The 23,581-nt window shown below is 42.0% G+C and overlaps 1 protein-coding gene across 4 annotated transcripts in view; it reads right to left on the bottom strand.

Annotated features, from left to right (window-relative positions):
• Positions 1–23,581, bottom strand: part of hipk3a (homeodomain interacting protein kinase 3a) — a 249,625-nt gene that overhangs the window by 179,152 nt on the left and 46,892 nt on the right. The window lies entirely within an intron of this gene.

The following is a 23,581-nucleotide window of genomic DNA, read 5'->3' as shown; positions in this document are numbered from 1 at the left end:
AGAGAGAGGTGAGAAAAAAAGGGGTGTGAGGAAAGCCAAAATGGAGAAGGGGAAAAACTGAGGCAACTACTACCACATTTCACTTGCTCCCTTAACCATCCACACATTTTTCCCTTACACTGTCCCACCTATCATCTGCCATCTTGCACTCCTCACCCTCTTATTGTTCTTCTCCCTTCCTCTGCAGTACTGATGAAGGGCCTCAGTCCAAAACGTCAACTGTTTACTCTTTTCCATAGAGGCTGCCTGGCCTGCTGAGTACCTCCAGCATTTTGTGTGTATTACTTTGATTTCCAGCATCTGCAGATTTTCTTTTGTTTGAGACTGTTTATTCACTTCCATAGATGTTGCCTGACCTGCTGAGTCGCATCAGCATTTTGTGTGCGCTAATGTTTTTGTGGCTCTTGTCATTAGGGTAGTTTGGTGGATCCTTTCACAATCATTCCCTTAGTTCTTCACATCCCCCCAATCATTTTCTTTCCTACTGAAAATTAACTGGTAGTTCTCTCATTCCCAGTTCTGATGAAGGGTCATAGACTTGAAATGTTGGCAGCTTTTCTCTCCACGGATGTAGCCTGACCTGCTGAGTTCTTGTAGCATTCTGTTTAACTCAGATCTCCAGCATCAACTGTCTGGAAAACAGCGGATTCTTCAGAAGCATTTTAAAAGGTATTCAGATAAATCCCTAAATGTTTACACAGGACATTCACCAGAATGCTGCCTGGACTACAGAGCATATTTTATGAGCTAAGGCTTTTCGCTTTGACGTGAAGAAGGATGAGAGGTGACTATACAGAGCTGCACAAGGTGATAAGAAGCATAGATCAGGTGGGTAGCAAGAGAGGTTCCTTTTCAGCCAGGTCAGAAATGGCTAATACGAAGGGGCATAAATTCAAGGTGATTAGAGGAAAGTATAGTAGCAATGTCAGAGGTAGGTTTATAGTAGACGTGTGGAACATTCTGCTAGGGGTGGTTATAGAGGCAGATACACAGATATTTAAGAGGCTCTTAGGCACATGGATGAAAGAAAAATGGAGGGCTACATAGTAGGGAAGGGTTAGATCAATGGGTTACAAAGTTAGCAGAACATTGTGGACCAAAGGGCCTGTACTGTGCTACACTGTTCTGTAGAAAGAATAGACTAGGAGAACTAATCATTCATCCAGGAATACTGCACAGGTACAATATTACATCAGTGAACATGAATGCACAAAAAAGTTGTTTTATTCACTTGGAACCTGCCAGTAACAAATGACTGCAAACTGTCTGTTGTATATCAACATAACTCTACTCAACTGAATCACACATCATCAGATTTGCCCAGTTTAATGCCAAATGCTTTGATCACTGGCCAAAAAAGAAAAACAAATATCTATAGCCAGGATTCACCATTGAAAGAGAAGACTAACTCTCTTAAAAATAATTGTTTTAAAACCCCTAGGGTACATTATAGTGCATTTTACACTGAGATACAACATCCCATACAAGGGTCAACACACTCACCTGGGCCCTCCATTGCTACTCTCTGCAGAAGAGTGCCATCCATCTGAGTTGTTGCAGAAAATGGACTTTAGCAAAGAATACAGAAAGCCACTTTACCAAATGCAGACAGCATTAAGGAATTTGATGATGTTGCAACGTCCCTTGATTTTGACTGGAAACTTCCAAAAACCCAACCAAGGACTGATTTCAGAAGTTTCAGGACAATTTTGAACCTGCCAATTCTTAGAGTGGAATTTTTTTCTTGTGGAAAACCACAATTTAAAGCAAGTTAAATTCTAGCATTTAGGGGGTACAGATGCAATGCATCATTTATGTAACATTAAGCTTCAATGGAAGATTGGCAGGTAACACCAAAAAAAATATTCACTCTATTCCTGTTGGACTGCAAATGTAAAATGGCTGATTTTTCAGGAGTACAAGGTTTGCATTTATAATCAAATAAAAACTCATATGCATCAAATTTTGTGCAGTTGTATGAATATTACAATAACATATAATAATATGTCTAACATTATAATGGTATGAAGAGTGTAGAAGACTGGCAAAAAATACAGCGGGATATGGATCAGTTGCTGATATGGGAAATGGCAGATGAAGTTTAACCCAGCCATATCAGAAGAGTTGCACCATAGTAGGTCAAATGTTAACAGACAGTCCATTCTTAAAAAGTGAAAGATCCCCTTAACAGTATTGAGGAGCAGACGGATCTTGCGGTCCAACTTCGTAACTTTCTGAAAGTGGCTACACAGTTTGATAGGGTGGTTAAGAAGGCACATGGCATGCTTGTCTTTAGTAGTTGAGACACTGAGTCAGGAAGTTATGTTGCAGCTTTATAACACTCTAGTTCAGCTGCATCTGGAGTATTACATACAGTTCTAGTTACCTCAGTACAGGAAGGATGTTGAGGCTTTGGAGGGGGTGCAGTGGAGGTTTACCAGGATGCTGCCTGGATTAGAGGGCATGAGTCATAATGAGAAGTTGGACAAACTTGGGTTGTTTTCTCTGGAGCAACCAAGATTGAGGGGAGATCTGTTAGAAAGTTATAAAATTATGAGAGGAGTAGACAGAATAGACACATAACATCTTTTTTCCTGGGTTGAAATACCCAATACCAAAAGGGTCACTTCAGGTGAAAGGGGGTAATTTCAAAGGAGGTGTGAGGGGCAATAATTGTTTTTTATATAAACACAAAGAGTGGTAGATGCCTAGAATGCGTTGCCTGGGATGGTAGTAGAGGCAGATACATTAGAGACTTTCAACAGACATTTAGATAGGCACATTAATGTGAGGAAAATAGAAGGATATGGACATTGTGTAGGCAGAAAAGATTAGTTTAGTTGGCCACTTGATTACTAATTTAATTAGTTTGGCACATCATGGGTTATTGCTGAGCTGTACTATTCTATGTTCTAAAACCTCTACCAGGTGGGACGTGGACACTAAGATTACGTGGGACATATATAGAACAGATTGCTGATACAGTTTTTTTTCCCCCCAGAGTTAAATGTCTAACTCTACTGGGTGTGCATTTAAAGTAAGAGAGAGTAAATTCAAACGAAAGGCAAGTTTCATTTTGCACAGAGAGTAGTGGGTTCCTGGAATGCACTGCCAGTGGTGGGAGTGGAGGCTAAATCAAGCGAGGTCTTTAAGAGGCTCTTGCATAGGCAGGGAGTACAGAGACATGAAGGCAGTTTAGTTGTGCTTTTAATTAGTATTTAAGGAGTTGAGCACAACTCTGTGGGCCAAAGAGCCTGGAGCTGTGCTTTACTGTTTTATGTTCTAAATATTTAAATTAGCGTTATTCAAATAACAGAACACACCTGGTTGAAATGTAGCACGTATTAAGTTATAAGACAAGAAACTCAGAGACCTGGACAATTGATCTGGAGGCATGAATATAAAAATACCATACAAGACAGAGAAGGCAAATTCAATTACTTAAATAGTCCAAGATCAGTACCATCAATGTTGTAAATGTTCCATTTTGTTCACTGATCCTCTCTGGGGAGAGAAAATTTGCCCTCTTTACATCAGATTCCAGCCCAAATGCAATGTGTTTGAATCCACTATCCTCTGAGATGTCCCGGTCTATCACTCACTTGTAGCAAATCATGAACATCACATAGAGAACAGCACTTATAGAACACAAGCTTCTGAACGGCTGTTAGGAAATGGCAATAAATGCTTACTAGAATAATACTGCACATATTGCAAAGCTGAACACTTAAAATGTTAACAACAGGAATTCTGCAGATGCTGGAAATTCAAGCAACACACATCAAAGTTGCTGGTGAACGCAGCAGGCCAGGCAGCATCTCTAGGAAGAGGTACAGTCGATGTTTCGGGCCGAGACCCTTCGTCAGGACTAACTGAAGGAAAAGTGAGTAAGAGATTTGAAAGTTGGAGGGGGAGGGGGAGATCCAAAATGATAGGAGAAGACAGGAGGGGGAGGGATGGAGCCAAGAGCTGGACAGGTGATTGGCAAAAGGGATACGAGAGGATCATAGGACAGGAGGTCCGGGAAGAAAGACGGCGGGGGGGGAACCAGAGGATGGGCAAGGGATATTTTCAGAGGGACAGAGGGAGAAAAAGGAGAGTGAGAGAAAGAATGTGTGTATAAAAATAAATAACAGATGGGGTACGAGGGGGAGGTGGGGCATTAGCGGAAGTTAGAGAAGTCGATGTTCATGCCATCAGGTTGGAGGCTACCCAGACAGAATATAAGGTGTTGTTCCTCCAACCTGAGTGTGGCTTCACATTTTAATTCCACATCCCATTCTGACATGTCTATCCACGGCCTCCTCTACTGTAAAGATGAAGCCACACTCAGGCTGGAGGAACAACACCTTATATTCCGTCTGGGTAGCCTCCAACCTGATGGCATGAACATCGACTTCTCTAACTTCCGCTAATGCCCAACCTCCCCCTCGTACCCCATCTGTTATTTATTTTTATACACACATTCTTTCTCTCACTCTCCTTTTTCTCCCTCTGTCCCTCTGACTATACCCCTTGCCCATCCTCTGGGCTTTTCCCCCCCTCCCCCTTTTCCTTCTCCCTGGGCCTCCTGTCCCATGATCCTCTCATATCCCTTTTGCCAATCACCTGTCCAGCTCTTGGCTCCATCCCTCCCCCTCCTGTCTTCTCCTATCATTTTGGATCTCCCCCCTCCCCCTCCAACTTTCAAATCTCTTACTAGCTCTTCCTTCAGTTAGTCCTGACGAAGGGTCTCGGCCTGAAACGTCGACTGTACCTCTTCCTAGAGATGCTGCCTGGCCTGCTGCGTTCACCAGCCACTTTGATGTGTGTCACTTAAAATGTTCATCACATTATCTTATCTTCCACTGTAATCTACCACCCTACTGCAAATGAAAAATTCTCCCTGAAAGGCTTTGAGAAATCCCAGAAAGTCTCAAGGATAATAACCTACACCAGGCAACACACACAAAATGCTGGAAGAACTCAGCAGGAAAAGAGTACAGTCAATGTTTCAGGTCCAGACCCTTCAAGCAGGACCAGAAGGTGTTCTGTGTGTTTTGAGGGAGCACAGTTATATTTAACCTCCCCAAATCATCATTGTAAATAAAGGAAGATACAGCACAGTAACAGGCCTTTCCAGTCCAACGAGCCCACACTGCCTAATTACATCCATGAGACTAACCCACGTGTTTGGAATATAGCACCCGGAGGAAGCCAACATGGTTGCAGGGAGAATATACAAACTCCTTACAGTCAGCAGTGAAAATTAAATGCAGGTCACTGGTGCTGTAACAGCATTACACTAATACCACTCTTACATAAATAAATAAATAAATAAATAAATAGATAGATAGATAGATAGATAGATAGATAGTTTGAAATTGTCCTGTGATTAGGCTAGAGTGCAACCGGGGGTTGCTGATCTGCTTGGTTTAGTGGACCTGTTCTATATCGCTGAATAATACCGTATATTCCGGAGTATAAGCAAACCCCCCCACCATTTTCCAGGTTAAAAAAGTGACTTTTTCATGTTACCTTTGTATAAGCCAACCCCTTTTGTAGAGGTCTTTGATTTAACCAGAAAAGATCGCAAGATCTGACATGCCAGTACTCAGCTTTGCCGCATACGGAACGTGGAAATTTTGTGAACCAGTACCTGCTAAGAAAACAGGCCTACACACTGTAGAGCGTTATAAGTGAATTCTTAATAAATAAATCAGGGAGGGAAATTTTGGATTAGGTCTCTAATGGTAAAGAATCCTTTGAAATTTAACCCCCTTGAAACCACTTAGCACCCATCGTAATCTCATTAAAACATAACACGGGTGGCAGGATCAGTACATGTACTCAATATTGAGTTTGAGACCACCATGTACAAAAGATTAAAACGAATGCGAAATGATGCTGGCTTCAAGCTGAAGGTTGTTGATTTTGCTAAAGGAACAAATAATTCTACAGCTGCTAATAATTTTACTGTAAACGAGAAACAAGTGAGAGAATGGAGAACGGCAGAGGACACTCTGAGGGAAAGTGCCAAAGACGAAATGTGCAAACTGCGGGAAAATATGCCAGTGGCCAGAACTGGAAGAAAAAGTTTTAGAGTGGGTGAATCACCAGCAATCGTCTGAATACATTGTTACCAGAGAAATGATCCGAGTTCAAGAGTTAAAATGGGCCGAAATGCACCATGAGGTGGGCGAAAATTTCAAAGCTACGCAAAGTTGGTGCACCCGATTTATGAATAGACGTGATCTTGTGTTGAGACAAAAAACAAAGATTGCTCAGAAAATTCCCGCGGAGTGTTGATGTTTACGTCCAAAAACGCTGCTGGATGACAAAGCGGGTTGCTTGAAGTGGGTTAAAGAGGTGCGGCGTCGACGTCCCGAAGGTTTCAGGATGGAAAAGCCGCTATTTGTCTGGTGAGACAAAAGCAGCATTGAAAGCTGGAAATATGGACATTGCAGTCATCCCCGGTGGTTTGATATCCATACTCCAGCCACTAGATGTGAGTTTAAACAAACCATTCAAAGAATTCATGCGTCGACAGTGGAACGAATTTGACTCAAGAACAGCCAATAAATACGGGCTGTCTTCTGCGTATTCGTTCTTCCAAAGTTGGCATCCTCAATATAAGCCGACCCCCTAATTTTAGGACCAAAATTTAGAGCCAAATTCTCAGCTTATACTTCGGAATTTACGGTGAATAAAATTAACTCATCTGAACTCATTATAAAACAATAAGATTCATGATGTTCACAACTATTAACACTTTGCTAGATCTTGTAGCTTTTCTTTACGATCAATGGAGATAAAACACTTACGGATCAATACAAAGATGGAGGCACTGAATAAACAGAGGCATGAGGAGGTAATCAAAGCACATTTTAGCTGAGGGTAGGCAGTCACATGTCAGAAGCTCAATAAGACACCAGCCTCAAGGTATCAAATCCATCATTACCAATGATGACAGTTCAAAACAAAATCTAAACCTGCCACAAATGTGTCACAATACAGAAATAAATAGCTCAAACCTAAAAACTCCACCACAAACAGAGCAGTTGTCTACAATTCCATGTCGTACTATTTTAGTGGATTAGCTAATCCTACTATTATGATTAAAATAGCAAGTGTCAGTCGTTCCATTGGTATGCTACCCACAGGTGGCATTCAGAGGGTAGCATTATGTGTCACTAAGAACTGTAGATTTAACTAACATTACAGAACAGAATCCTAGTCTGCCCATCAGCCACAAGTAATTAAAGCTTAAAGTTTTGGCTCAAAATATGAAATATGGCTTAAAATAACTGAACCATAATCCTTTGACGCAAATCTAAAGGAAAGCAATAAGTTAAAACATTAAACAGCTGCCTGGTGGCCAGCTGTTTGACAACACAGGATCGACTGCAAACGACTCCATCCCAACCACAGTAGGACAATTATGAGAGGGCTCTTTGGGTACAAGACAGAAACAGAGTCACTCTGAACCCGACCCAAGATGATGGGCATAACTTCTTCCGTACCTTACCCACCAGTTCTTGCAAACTAACCATTCGGGTCACTGATTCCTGAGCTTGAGCTGTCAAACAGGTCTAGAAAATTTTATTCCAAGACTAGTCCAGTCTCTCACATGCTGTCAGTGAATGTCACCACCTAGTTGTGGCACTGACGACATTCTGCAACAAGATACAAGCCCAAAGCTCAGTTCAAAGTTAATTTATTATCAAAGTATGCACAGGTCTCCATTTTCTACCTTGGGATTCAGGGGGAAAAAAATACAATAATATTTTATAAAAAAACTGTAAATACGTAAAGGCTCAAAGGATGGTAAGCAGGTATCCAGATTTAATGGCAACATTTAAGAGAAGTTTGGATAACAACATGGATGGGAGGAGTATGGAGGGCTGTGGTCAGGGTGCTGGTCGATGGGACTAGGCAGAATAAATTTGCGATGAACTAGATGAGCTAAATGGCCTTCTCCTGTGCTTAAAGCAGGGGCTCCTAGCCTTTTTTAATGCCATGGACCAATGCCATTAAGGGGATCCATGGACCCCAGGTTAGGAAACCCCTGCTCTAAAAGAAGAGAAACCATGCAAATAGAAATAATGCTGAGAACATGAGTTCTAAAGGGTCCTTGAAAGCGAGCCTGTAATGTTGTAGAATCAGTTCAGAGTAGTGGTGGTTGAAGTTATTCAAGCTGATTCAGCAGCCTGATAGTTGAGGAGCAGTAATTGTTCCTGAACCTGGCCAATGGTAGTTGTGAGAAGAGAGCATGGCCCACAGACAATGCTCACAGTCCGCTCCTTATTCACCCTCACAAATTGACTAAGGTGTGGACAGTGAAGGAGCCACCGACACCTAGGCTAACTTGGTATTAGTTTATTGTCACATGTACCAAGATTCAGTGAAAAGCCTGTTCTGAATACCATTTAAACAAATCAAATCATTACACAGTGCATTGAGGGAGAACAAGGTAAAACAATAATAATCCAGAGTAAAGTGTAAGCGCTACTGAAGGAGTGTAATGCAGGTAAACTATAAAGTGCATGAATATAACGAGGTAGATTGTGAAGACTCTATATTATCCTACAAGACGTCCATTAACAGTCTGATAATACTGGGATAGAAGCTGTTCTTGATCTTGGTGGTATGTGCTTTCAGGCTTTTGTATTTCCTGTCCAATGGGAGAAGAGAAAATGGCCTGGGTGGGGTCTTTGATTATGCTGGCTGTTTTGCAGAGGCAGTGAAAAGTATAAACAGGGTCCACAGAGGGGAGGCTGGTTCCTCTGATGTGCTGTGCTGTACCTACAACAAGAAACAAGTGCCAAAGATTGTCTACGTATGGCCAACACTCCACCATCCCCTCCTTTGCAGAGAATCAAACTCTGTGACTGACCTCAAATCGAACTTGAAAGTGACACCAGGTAGTTCATCTACAAAATCAATGTGTTGGAGGAACTTAGTGGGTCAGGCAGCATCTGTGGAGAGGATGTTTTGGGTTGAGATCCTCTACTTGATCTGCCGAGTTCTTCCAGCGTCTTGTTTTTTTGCTCCAGGTTTCAGCACGTGAGGTCTCTGGTGTGTCCAAGTCAGTAACCTCCTCCCTGACCTAGTGTCTACCTCAGCTATCACCCCGAGGAGGCCCTCCACTGGTTGGGGTTGACCATACATGTTACATCCTAGCTGTTTACATGATAAATAAGCCAAGGCAGTACAATATGGAGAGCAAGCTATTGCCCATGCAGCAGGATCCCCCCTCCATGCAGTTGATGAATCAAAATGAACGGCAGGGACCGATACAGTCTGGCAATAGCAGCATCGCAGGAGTTGACAGTCAGCAATGAACTCAACGATGTGCCAGCTCCGTATTTTTTCGTTGGGTTTACTCCCGAAGCCTTCTCCATAAGTGGGTATAAGCCGCCAGGCAGCAGAAGTTTGGGATCAGAGTTTTTCTTCTTCATGAGCTACCAATCATGACTGATGAGCCCCATCTGCCTGAGAACGACTGGTTTTAGGATGCCAGTAACCTGCCTGTGCTGGGCTTAGTAGCTAAGCCACACACGAAGGCCAGGAGCTGGACTTAGTTGTCAGAGGCTGAGATGTTAGCCACTCGGAGCATTTATTAAGTAGTAGGAGCTTATCCCCACTACCCACCCCCAGCCCAGCTATAACAAACTTAAGGAACAGGAGGACACTAAGTAAAACTGACCTGAATCAAGTACCAAACCAGCCAAAATTTATTTGTTCAAGAGAGAAAAATATATCAAGTTTAACAACAAAATATATCTGATAAGAAACTGAACCCTAAACATGCGCTGGCAACTAATATAATCAATAAGGCACTGCAAACGAATATTAACAAACTTCAATAGCAAACCACAAAAGGATATATTAGAATAATTGTCCAAAAGATTAGTTGGAGAGGTAGGTTTTAAGGAGCCAGGAGACTGGAGGAGGCCCAAACAGAATGAACTGTGATACCCACTTGGATCCAGATCTCTCAATGTACAGGATGAAAATCTAGGTATATAAAATTATGAGGGGCATAGACAGGGTAAATACAAGCAAAATTTTTCCACTGAGGATGGATGAGACTACAACCAGAGTTCATAGGTTAAGGGTGATGGTGAAATGGTTAAGCAGAACATGAAGCATGAGGGGGTGCTTCTTCACTGTGATGGTGGTGTGAGTCTGGAAAGAGCTGCCAGTGGGAAATGGATGTGATTTCGATTTCAACACTCAGGAGAAGATTGCATTGGTACATGGATAGGAAGGATATGGAGGGCCCTGGTCCAGGTCCGGGTCAATGGGACTAGGCAGTTTAAATGGTTCAGCACACTCTGGATGGACCGAAGGGCCTGTTTCTATGCTGAAGTTTTCTATGACTATAACATGGGAACATGACTGAAGGCTGTAGGTTACTGGTGGTACATTAACGAAACAATGTTGTGCATAGGTGAGACATGGGAGGAAAGCCACTATCTCGGGAGGCTATAAAGCTGAAAGACATTACAGTGATCAGGAGAAGTGACATAGAATCAGATTTGGAAGCAACAATGATATATTTACAGCTTTCATTTTAAAATACATTCCCTATTATTTAGAAGCAAACTAGAAATACCAGGCTAAGATTCTTGAAAGTGTGGGATCAAATCAGACATAGCTTTAATTTCTAACACCTAACTCAACTACAAACATGGCACATTTTCAGAGATGCAATGATACTTCAACAGCCACAATCCCTCTGGTAATTTTATCCAAAAATGTCATAGCTGTGGCTCTCTAATGGCACCCTACTAAAATTAGCAAATACTGGTATTTCAGCTCCCCATCTCATTCAGCAGACCATGGCACATAGAACATATTCCGCCCACAATATTGTGCCGAACGAATTAAATTAGTAATCACATGGCTAAATAATTTCTTTTGAACATTGAACAGTACAGCACAGGAATATATTTGGCTTCATATGCTTATTGATAGATATTGCAATGTCTCAAAGTTCAAAGTAAATTTACCATTATTTAAAGTACATACAGTGCCTATAAAAAGTATCCCCCCCCCCCCGTTTTATAGTTTGTGGCATTGTGAGGCCATGACCAACTCCACTGCGCCTCTCCAAGTGAGGCATCGAGCAAAGCTGAAGTCAACAAAGACAAGAGCAGAGTGTGCAGGCGAGTGTTCGACGCCATCTGCCTGTGCTCGACCTGCCTTCCACTCCTTGCTAGCTGCTATCACAGGACAGTGCAGGAGTCTTGGGTTCCACATTGCAAGGATTGATCAAAAGGTTCATGGCTGTGGACTTGTTTTGGTGGACTATGAGGTTCATACCGCATCCGTCCCTGGCTTCTGGTTATATTTTTTTGCTGTTTCTGAGCTATTTGATTGGGGCAATCTATGTGAACCTGGGCACTATGTCAAAAATGGCTCTGCTGCCTGCAGTGGGCTAGTGGCATGGCACTGAACTGAGCACTACTGGACTCCTAGTTCAATATTCTATGAAGTGTTAGCTCACTTATTGTCACTTGTGCAATTTGTTCTTTTTCACGCGTTGGGTGTTTGATGTTTTCTTGAATGGGTTCCATGGTGTTTCTTTGTTTTCTGACTGCCTGCGGGAGGGTGAATCTGAGCTGTATTCTGTGTACATACTTTAATAATAAATGTACTTTGAATCTTGTTTGCGTTGTCACAACATAGCATGCCCACAATGCTCAGCAGATCAACACAATCAACAACAACAACACAAAGCATGACAACAACATCAAAACAAGCCACTTTCCATCCACCCCCTCACACACAGACAGGCGTTCCATCCCAGGACAGACTACCACCAGGCCTCTGTTCCTTGACCCTGAACTCTCAGACTCACAGACATCGGGCCTCCAAACCAAATAACTTGAAACAAGAGAAAATCTGCAAATACTGGAAATCCAAACAATACACACTGGAGGAACTCAGCAGGACAGGCAGCATCTAATGGAAAAAAGTGCAGTCAATGTTTTGGGGCGAGACCCTTCGACATGACTGGAGAAAAAAAAGATGAGGAGTAGATTTAAAAGGTGGGAGAGGGGAGAGAGAAACACAAGGTGATAGGTGAAACCTGGGGGAAGAGGGATCAAGTAAAGAGCTAGGAAGTTGATTGGTGAAAGAGATACAGGGCTGGACAAGGTGAGGAGGGGGTCTGATAGGAGAGGACAGAGGCCATGGAAGAAAGAAAAGGAGGGAGAGGCGCCAGAGGGAAGGCAATGGGCAGGCAAGGAGATAAGGTGAGAGAGGGAAAAAGGGATGGGGAATGGCGAAAAGGGTGGAGGCCATTACCAAAAGTTCAAGAAATTGATGTTTATGGCATCAGGTTACAGGCAACCCAGACAGAATTTAAGGTGTTGTTCCTCCAACGTGAGTGCTACCTCATTGCAATAGTTGGGGAGTTCATGAATAGACATATCAGAATGGGAATGGAAAGTGGAATTAAAATGGGTGGCCACTGGGAGATCCTGCTTCTTCTGGTGGACGGAGCATAAGTACTCCCAATCTACATCAGGTCTCACCAATATATAGGACACCACATTGGGAGCACCAGACACAGTATATGACTCCAACAGACTCAAAGGTGAAGTGTCACCTCACCTGGAACGACTGTTTGGGGTCCATTATGGTAATGAGGGAGGAGGAGTAGGGGCAGGTATAGCAAGGGTAAGTGCCAAGAGGGAGAGAGTTGTAATAGCTGGTTTCAGTTCCTGAGTACAGTATGGATGCAATGCCTTTCATTTGTCAGAATCTGTCTATAAATAGCCAACTTTTATTTATTAACTGAGATACAGCGCAGAACAGGCCCTTCCGGTCCTTCGACCTGCACCATTCATCAACCCCCAATTTAACTCTAGCCAAATTATGGGACAATTTACAATGACCAATTAGCCTACTAATCGGTACATCTTTGGAATGTGGGAGGAATTCAAAGCACCCAAAGGAAACCCACCCGTTCCACGTTTTTCAACCAGCGCACAAAGGAAATTAATGTGCGCACAAAAGGTTAGTTACCTAAAATAATGTAGTAATTAATAATTATACTTATTGAAAATAATCTTTTAGCTAACTGTTTCTGTTAACTAGTTAGTCAGTCTTTCAAATACCACAATGCACGTCACTAACTTACGTCACCTCACCTTTCCTGTTCCAGTTTGTACAGCTGCATCACGGAGGCAGCCATCTTTGGCGGATAGTGTTCATATCGTAAAGTTTACAAAGATCTGTTTCAAATCCTGTAGATAGCTTAGTAAGTTTTTATTGAAAAAAATATCGATTCACTATGTCGAATTCAAAAGAAGCGAAGGGTGTGACGCACAAAAGAACTGCAAATTTGTTTAAAGTTGAATGGCTTAACAATATAGTAGAAACTGCTACACCGAAAGCTCATGAGGTCATGAACGTTCAGCTACGAGAAATATTTATGTATAATTCAGAAACTGGAGTTATCTGTTTGTATTGTCGTGATGCAAAAATTGCTGGAGAATTTGCTAGAGGTAAGAAGTGGGATGATATTTGGAAACTTGACTTTTTGAAGCGTCATTTGGCAAGTAAATCGCATTTGGACGGTGTACAAAAGCTCAGGCAACAGAACCCGTCATTACCCGTTACAGGAGCGCTACGCATGTTACAGTTGACTGCAGATGAGCAAGAGCGAAAACGATCGAACCCAGAGGAGATCAAAGTTCTTATCAACAGTGTGTTGTTAGCTGTTAAAATGAATAACTCTTTACATATAGTTCAACACATTAATGAACATATGGAAAAGTATGTTCAACTCCCAGACATTAAGTGCAAACTGATGTCAAACTTTGCTCAAATGGTGGCATTTGTACTTCAAAATGAACAGATCTGTGACCTTGCACAGTTGATGGACATTGGGGGAACCTTTCTTGCGTCTAGTGCGGACTGTGAGCGAGGTATTAGCCTAATGAATCAACTCAAAAACAAGCTGAGAAACCGTTTAGGTGAATGTCATTCGGATATGTTAATGAGAATCAAAAGCTATCAATTGAATGAAAGTTCTATTAGTCTAGACAGAGTTTACAAAGAATGGGTAAATGCCAAAGACAGGAGAGAGAGAAAAAATAACTGATTAACTTAAATTTGTATGTTATTTTGTTGTTATTCTGTGCAGTTTTATGTCAAATATTTTGTAAACCTACACAAACTGTGCCATGTGTGCATTCAGTGTGCACATACTTTTGTCACAGGAAAACAATTCGCACAACGTAAGATTTTTGCACATTCTGACTACTAAAAATTAGAGGGAACATTGCTGCCAGGCCTGCTGAGTTCCTCCAGCATTTTCTGTGTGTTACTCCAGATTTCCAGCATCTGCAGAATCTCTTGCGTGAAAGACTGACAACCAATGTGCAAAAGAAAATAAATTATACAAATTGAGGAATGCACGGCTGATGTTACCTATATTATTTCAAATCACAACAATTGTCATCTCCGGCTTCAACTGAACACTAATTTCTGTTTCTGTTTTTCCACTTCATGTTTTTCCAGGCCCACTGCTAAACCTTCAATTTGTTCAATAATTACATTTTAAAACAGCAAAAATTGATGTCCTTCCTCAGTTAGCCTTAGGTCTGACTCTCAGTGGCTACAATGCAATCAGCCAGAGGCATATACCAAACTGCATCAATCTGACACATGAACCAGAAATCCTTCGTGCTAAGATGTCAGACTTGGTGTCAGTCAAGGTTTTCCAAGTAACACCAATGTGTTAGAAGTTTGCAGGTTCAAATCTAATTCCAGACACTTGAACACAAATAATTTGGTCACATTACAGCTTTCTGGGCCCTATATTTAATTCCATTTACTGGTAACTCAGTTTCTCAGTCCTGCGTCTCCAGTGAGACTGAGAAACTAAAAAACTGCAGATGGTGAATTCTGGACAACAAACAAAATGTTGGAGGAATTCAGGGAGACAGGCAGTATCCATGCATTTTCTTTGTGTTTACCATTTAAATGGTCTTTTGTCCTCCTCGTTGTAACATGAATGTCGATTTAGGGTAGGAGTTGTGAACACCTTAACCTTAGGTATATAGCTCAGCTGTACAGTCGGCACTCCGCATCCGCGGATTCAACCAACCGCGGATCAGGATAGAAAGAAAAACGAAGTTCTCTTTCTTCTTATTCCCTAAACAATACAGTGTAACAACTATTTACATAGCATTTCCATTGTACAGGTTCCCCCCCACTATCCGAAAGTAAAGCAAAGAAGCAATTACCATTAACTTATATGGGAAAAATTTTTGAGTATTCCCAGATCAAAAAAATAACCTACCAAATCATACCAACTAACACATAAAACCTAAAATAACACTAACATATAGTAAAAGCAGGAATGGTATGATAAATACACAGCCTATAAAAAGTAAAAATAATGTATGTACAGTGTAGTTTCACTTACCAGAATCGGGAAGACAGCGAGCACACTGGAAGCTTCATGCATTTTTCTATCGTACAGTTCTTTGTAAGCACTCAAAACATCCTGCAAACCTGCCCTAAACCTATGTGCTCTTTTCAAAATTAAAGTTATACTTTTCTGCAATCATTGCAGCACCGTCAATCGTAGCGAAAATCTCACGCAGTTCAAAGCTATGGCGGCTTGATGCTGAGAGCAAAACAAACGCTGAATGCTATTTTCGCTTTTCGCCACACTCGCTGCTCGGGGTTCGCTTTTCGCCACACTCGCTGCTCGGGGTTCGCGGAAGAGCTATGATGGTTGCGTCTGTACTGAACACGTACAGACTTTTCCCTTGTCATTATTCCCTAAACAATACAGTATAACACCTATTTACATAGCATTTACATTGTATTCGGTATTGTAAGTAATCCAGAGATGATCTGAAGTATACTGGAGGATGCATGTAGGTTATATGCAAATACTACGCCATTTTATATACGGGACTTGAGCATCTGCAGAATTTGGTATCCACGGGGGGTCCCAGAACCAAATCCCTGCAGATACAGACGGCCGACTGTACTCCTTTCACGGGCTGACCATAATAGACTGGAGCAGAGTTAGGCCATTCAGCCCATTAAGTTTTCTCCACTAGTCATGGATGATTATCTCTCTCAATCCCATTCTCCTGTGTTCTCCACATAACATTGACACTCTGACCAATCAAGAACCTATCAATCTCTGTTTTAAATATACCCAATGTTTTGGCCTCTACGCTATCTATGGCAATGAATTCCACAGATCACTACCCTCTTGCTAAAGAAAATCCTCCTCATCTCTGTTCTGGAAGGGACAAGCTTGTATTCTGAGACAGTGTTCTCTGGTCCTAGACTCACCTGCTATAAGGAAACGTTCTCTCCACATCCACTCTATCTAGGCCTTTCAATATTTGATAGGTTTCATTGAGATAACCCCACATTCTTCTCAATCCCAGTGAGTACAGGTCCAGAGCTAGCAACCTCTCATGTTAACTCTTTCATTCCCAGAATCATACTCGTGAACTTCCTCTGGACCCTCTACAATGCTAACACAACTTTTCTTAGATAAGGGGCCCAAAACTGCTTATAATACTCCATGTGGTCTGAGCAATGTCTTATAAAACCTCAGCATTACATCTTGCTCTTATATCTCAGTCCTCTTGAAATGAATGCTAACACTGCATTTGCCTTTCTTACCACTGCCTTCTCCCCATAACCTTGACACCCAAGCTAATCAAGAACCTTATCAACCTCTGCTTTAAATATACTGAATATGACACAGACCATGATATATTGCCAGAAAGCATGGCCAACTAGACCAAGTCAAGCTTACCTCCGATTGTGACAACAATCAAAGCAAATCACAGCAGCTGTCTCTTACTCATCTATCACCACCCCTTCATATCTCAACTACCTTACTGCATCTAAATATCCATCTAATCTGTTGCAGCTCTTTCTGATTCTAACTTCACCAAATGGCCCTTGTCTCTCAAGAGTTGCTGTGTTTTTTAGACCTCATTTTAGAAAGCATTAGATGCTGTTTCAGGAAGACAAACTTCAGAATCAGATTCATTTATTTATCACAAGTACATTGAAACATACAGTGAAATGTGTCCTTTGTGCTAACAATGAATAAAAACTAAGGATATGCCAGGGCAGACCGCAAATGTCGCCACACATTCCAGCACCAATATAGTGTGCCCAAAGATATACTTATTTGGTTACAAGAATATATACTCAGTGGGTACTTTATTACATACCTCCTGTATCTAATTAAGTAGCCACTAAGTGTACATTTGTGGTCTTCTGCTGCTGTAGCCCATCCACTTCAAGGTTCACCATGTTGTGCATTCAGAGGTGCTCTTCTGCATTCCACTGTTCTAACGTGTGGTTATTTGAGTTACTATCATCTCCCTGTCAGCTTGAACCAGTCTAGCCATTTTCCTTTAACCTCTCTCATTAACACGGTGTTTTCATCCACAGAATTCACAAGATGTTTTTTTGTTTCTTGCACCATTCTCTGTAAACTCTAGAGACAGGGGAAAATCCAAGGAGATCAGCAATTTGAGATACTCAAGCCACCACATCTGGACCAAGAATCATTCCACGGTCAAAGTCACTTTAGATTACACTCTTTCCCCATTCTGATATTCGGTCTGAACAACTGAACCTCCTGACCATGTCTGCAAGCTTTTATGCATTGAATTGTTGCCACGTGAATGATTGATTAGATATTTGCATTAACGAGGTGTACAATGGCCACTGAGTGTAATCATGTGGCCAGTGAGTGTAAATTCTGAAATAGTTAATGTGATAGCAAAGGGCCCTAGTTTGATGACTGAAGAGAGCATGACAACTTACCAGTGGGGGGATCTCATTGAAACCTACCGAATGTTGAAAGGACTAGATACGGTGGATGTGGAGAGGATGGTGGGGGTATCCAGAACTAGATGGCACAGCCTCAAACTTGAGGGGCCACCCTTGAGGAGGAATTTTTTTAGCCAGAGTATAGTTAATCTGTGGAATGCTTTGCCACAGACTGCGGTGGAGGCCATGTCCGTGTCTATATTTAAGGCAGAAGCTGATCATTTCCTGATCGGTCAGGGCATCAAAGGATACGGTGAGAAGGCAAGTGTGTGGAGTTGAGTTTGATCTGGAATCAGCCAGGATGGAATAGCGGAGAGACTCGATGGGCTGAATGGTCTAAGTCTGCTCCCATGCCTTATGGTCTAAGATTCAAGATTATTAGATGTCATTTCCAGTGCACAAGTGTTAAGGAGAACTAAGTAATTGTTACTCTTGACCTGATGCAGCACAAAAAAATACAATAAGATAAAGAACACAATCATTAAAAAAGAAACATAATTCAAATAAATACTTAAGATAGCTTACATATATTGAAAGATTGTATATCTATAAAGTGATGCTTGGCACAGGAGTGTCTGTACGCAAGATGACTGACCGACAGGAAATAATAAGTAGTGGTGGTTGGGGGTGTGGAGGGGTGGGTTAGTGGGTGGGGGTGATGATCAGCCTAACTGCTTAGGGAAAATAACAGTTTTGGATCTGGTGGCACTGGTGAGGATGCTATGTCGTTATAACTACAGGAGAGCACTACTGTACCCTTTTATTGACTAACTTCTATTCTTTGATTTTCTTCAACTTCCCGACACAGATCAATGAGATGGAACACACATCCTATACTTAGATGCATGTGGTTGAGGGTGAATGGAATGAGGACCAGTGGAAACTTGGTTAAGACAAGAAAGCCCTGGTTCAAGAGACTCAAGAGATGAAAGCCCTCTTAAGAAAGCTTTGTTTGTTACGTACAGTGCGTCAACTTGTCTTTGAACGAAACAAGCTTCCAGCCGCAAGAAGGGTAAGGTCTGGCTTATGGGAAGTCAGTATCCATGCAACACTGCTTATTCCACTTCATTCACGGGACAGCTGGCAATGAGGTAATTATTAATCACAATGATATATGCTTTTGTAAGGTCAGCAGATCTTCAATTCACCCTATCATGTTATGTAACAAATTTATAAATGTACAGGAGGGGTGTCTAAAGCAAGAGGGCACAGGCTAAAAGTGAGAGGAACACAGATGAATACAGAGGGACAGACAATTAGTGCATAGCAGAAATCAATGCAGTTATGGTTGTAGTATCACTTCACTTTTATATGTACATGAGAAAGGGGTCTCATTAGCAACAATTAAATTTTAGTGGTGTCCACACACAAGAGTTTGGTGAAGAAGGAAGTCTGAACAAAGATGCAAGAATAATTTCAGCTATTATCACCATCTTAAGATAATCAAAGTTCAAAGTAATATTTACTATCAACGTACATATACATCACCATATACAACCCTGAGATTCTTTGACACCCAGGCAGCTTGTGAAGAATGGACATATCTCTCAACAAAGATCTACTGTAAGATTATCACCAAAGGCACCAATCTTCCTGCTCTTACTTCATATTTGGTTGCTATTTCATCACAATTCCACCAGCATAAACAGTAGACAGAGGGCAAGGAAATGCATATGATCCTTTTCATTATTCACTAATATGGTTCCCCACAACAGAGACTTTACCAGACGATGTGGGGATTGTTAATTAGTAATGAAGATAAAGCCTTCGATGTCGGGGGGAAGTGATTAATATCACTATCTAACTTAAGCCAAGATAGTGCTACATTACTAACACTTCACATCCAATGAACTGCCTGTTTTCTAATGTTAAACTAAGTCACAAATAAAGCTGCAGCCATATTGAAAAATGATTTACTCTCCAAACCTCTGAGTGCCTGGCTTTTAACTGGTCGCCAAGCCATGCATATTCATTCCGTGATAAACTCGTGCACAGTAATGGATACCTGTGCATAATGGCATGGCAGTAACCCAACCCAAGAGTTCACGTGACAAAGTCCAAATGTTTCCTAACAGTCACTCTAATATTGGCTGCTTCAGCCCAACTGTGCTCAAAAATAAATGCATGCTAAAACTGACACCCAGGATGAACAAGCCAAACAACTGTACAATGGGCAGTCTTTTAACGTTGAGGGTCACCCATTTCATCAGTTTATATTAATAAAAATTCTGCTGGAAAATCCAGGCTAACAATTCTTAACATATCTACCTACCCAGAATTTTTAGGCATGAACAGCAGATTTTTGTGTCACATATTTAAAATTACCCAGGCTGATAATCCATCAGTACTGGTTCTAAAGTATTCTTCCTGACTGCTCCTGCAATTACAGCTCTAATTCATTGCTATCACTCGAGGCGATATGATGTTCTCCTAAGGGTTTGTCTATTGGTAGATCCTCAGGTGGCTGTAGAAACCTATCCAGAATCTACATATCCACTATGTTAGGGCGATGGTAATGACAGATGCCTGTACACAACTTTGTTTACCATGCAGAGGCTGGTGCATTTTACACCTAGACGTATTGATGCATTAACAAAGAACGCACAACTGTGGCTACATTTCACGAGGAGTTTGAGGAGACTTGTTTGTCACAAAAGACACTCACAGATCTCTAAAGGTGTACCCTGGACAGCATTTTAACTGGCTGCATCATGGTCTGGTATGGAGGAGCCACTGCACAGGATTGGAAAAAGCTGCAGAAAGTTGCAAACTCTAAGTTCAATCATGGGCACTACCTCCTCCAGCATCGAGGATACCATTAAAAGGCGATGCCTCAAAAAGGTGGCGTCCATCATTAGGGACCCTCATCACCCAGGACATGCCCTTCTCTCATTGCTAACATCAAGGAAGAGGTACAGGACCCTGAAGACACACACTCAACATTTCCAGAACAAACTTCTTCCCTCCACCATCAGATTTCTGAATGGACAATGAATCCATGAACACTACCTTATCATTTTTCCAGTCTCTTTTTGCACTACTTATCTAATCTCGAAAGTCAATGGTTTGGGACAAGACTCTTCATCAAGACTGGAAAGGAAGGGGGCAGAACCCAGAAAAAGGACAGGAAATGTCGACTGTTCATTCCCTTCCACAGGTGCTGCCTGACCTGCTGAGTTCCTTCAGCTTTCTGTGTGTGTAACTCCTGGTTTCCAGCATCTGCAGGATTTGTTTAAGTGCATTTAGAAAAAACCCACAGGGTGGCAGAAAGACCATGCAAGCACCAATACAAATAATACTCAGGATCGACACCCTGGTCCTCAAAGGTGAGATGCAGCAGCACCAGCTCCATGTCAAAAAAAAACCCTGCCCCACACATCTCCATTAGATCACAAGACACAGGAGCAGAATTAGGCAATTCAGCCCATCAAATCTACTCCACCATTCCATCATGGCTGACTTCTTATCCCTCTCAACCCCATTCTCTAGCCTTTTCCCCATAACCTTTGATGCCCAAACTAATCAAAATCCTATCAACCTCCATTTTAAACACACCCAATGACTTGGGCTCCTCAGCTATTCTGGCAATGAATTCCACAGAATCATCACCATCCAGTTTAAACTTGTCCCCCCCAACTTAAAGGTATGTCTTCCAGTATTTGAGATTTCTTCCCTAACCCTCTCATAATTTTACCTTTAGATGGACAGACAGTATCTTCAGGACCTACCCTACTCTACCTTTTCAGTCCCTTTCCCTCTTAATGGCTTTGTCCTCATCACTTCCCTGAGATAGGCTGCCCTCCATTCATCAGCTACAATACAACCTTCTCCCTGATGACTTCTTCATCTGGATGACCACATTTCATTCATTTGAAAATCTTCCCAATAATTATTACCCTTGACGGTGCTGCGAAACAGTGAATGGAATTTGGTGCAAGTTAGAACAGGGAGCAGTTTTGGAAAAATATAAGGTAACATAGCAAGAGATTTTGCAGATTCTGGAAATTCAGAGCAACACACATACAAAAAACTGGAGAAACTCAGGTCAACCAGCACCTATGGAAATTAATAAACAATTGATAATATGGGCCAAGATCCTTCTTCAGAACCAAGAAGAAAGGGGGAAGATGCCAGAATAAAAAGGTGGGGGTAGGGAGGAGAAGGTTAGCTGGAAGATGATAGGTGAAAGCAAGTGGGTGGGAAAGGTCAAGAGTTGGAGAAAAAGAGAGGAGTGTGGGCCATAAGAGAAAAGGAAGTGGGGGGCGGGGGGAACCAGGGGAAAGTGATAGGCAGGTGATACATTTATTCTGAGATAGAATGGACGTGGAGAGGACGTTTCCTATAAAGGGGGAGTCTAGGACCAGAGGATACAGCCTCAGAATAGAAGGACATCCCTTTCGAACAGAGATGAGAGGAATTTCTTTAGCTAGACTGTGGTGAATCTGCTCTGTTACGTCCCTCAAGAATTGCACTGAAAACAGTCAAATCCAACAGTTTTAAGTTCATTCTCCGCATAAGTCACTATGAAAACAACAGACATTCCATGCATACCTGAGCATCTCCATTTAAAAGCCTGCGCACAGTCAGGATCTTGCAAACAACACAAGAAAGCAGGAAAATACGAATAAGTGTAGAGAGCAAGGAAAAAAGAACAGAAACAGAACAAAAGATGTTTAACTCAAAATATTCTGCAGATGTTGGAAATCCACAACAACACACATAAAATGCCAGAGGAACTCAGCAGGTCAGAAGCATCTATGGAGGGGAATAAACAGTTGACATTTCAGGTTGAGACCTTTCATCAGGACTGGAAAGAAAGGGGGCAAAAGCCAGAATAAGAAGATGGGTGCAGATGAGAAGGAGCACAAGCTGGCAGGTAACAGGTGAAGTCAGCTGGGTGGGTGGGTGGAGGTGGTAATGAGTAGGGGGGTGATAGGTGGAAGAATATAAAGGGCTTTAGAAGGAATATAATAGGTGAGGACAGCGGAACATCTGTAGGATGTAGAAGAAGGAAGAATCTGACAGGAGTGGATGGTGGACCATGGGAGAAAGGGAAGGAGGAGGGAAACTGAAATGGGGAATGGAAACAAGAGAGGGGGGAGTGTGGAGTAATTATTGGAAGGTGGAGAAATCAATCTTTGGAGGCTACCCAGACAGAATATAAAACGAGTGCAATTCGGATTCACCCCACCACCCCCGCCTGGTACCCTGTTGGAAACACCACTGTATGCAACTTCTCATCGTTTGTAGGCTTGGAACCTGGTTGCCACAGGCTATAATTTTTGGTCAATGATTCCAACAGTGGAAATGGGTTGGTGCTTGGTGTGAAAACTCACTTGTTTCTTCACGAGAGGAGGCAACTTGGAGAGCTATGGATGCTCCTGGTGCAAGCAGAGTAAATTAAGAGGTACGAGTCCCACAAACCAAAAGTAGTAGCTGTCTTGATAAGGACTTCCAGTGAGACCCAGATGAAAGATTATTTAATCACATGTACATCAAAAAATGCAGTAAAAATGCAACATTTGTGTTAACAACCAACACATCCTGGATGTGTTGGGGCAGCCCGCAAGAGTCACTACAGGTTCCAGCACCAACATAGCAGACCCGTAATGCTCGGCCAAACGATACAGAGCAGAAGTGAATTCCCAGAACAGTACAAGCAACAAAACAACAGCAAAACAAGCCTTGTTCCTCCTACCCACCCATGTACATACAGAGAGAGTCCTCGAACCTCAAGGCAGTCTACCTTCTT

The sequence above is a fragment of the Mobula birostris genome, chromosome 11, assembly GCF_030028105.1.
Source record: "Mobula birostris isolate sMobBir1 chromosome 11, sMobBir1.hap1, whole genome shotgun sequence".
Lineage (NCBI taxonomy): Eukaryota > Metazoa > Chordata > Chondrichthyes > Myliobatiformes > Myliobatidae > Mobula > Mobula birostris.
Note: the sequence above shows the minus strand (reverse complement) of the source record. Positions and strands in the feature narration are given on the sequence as shown.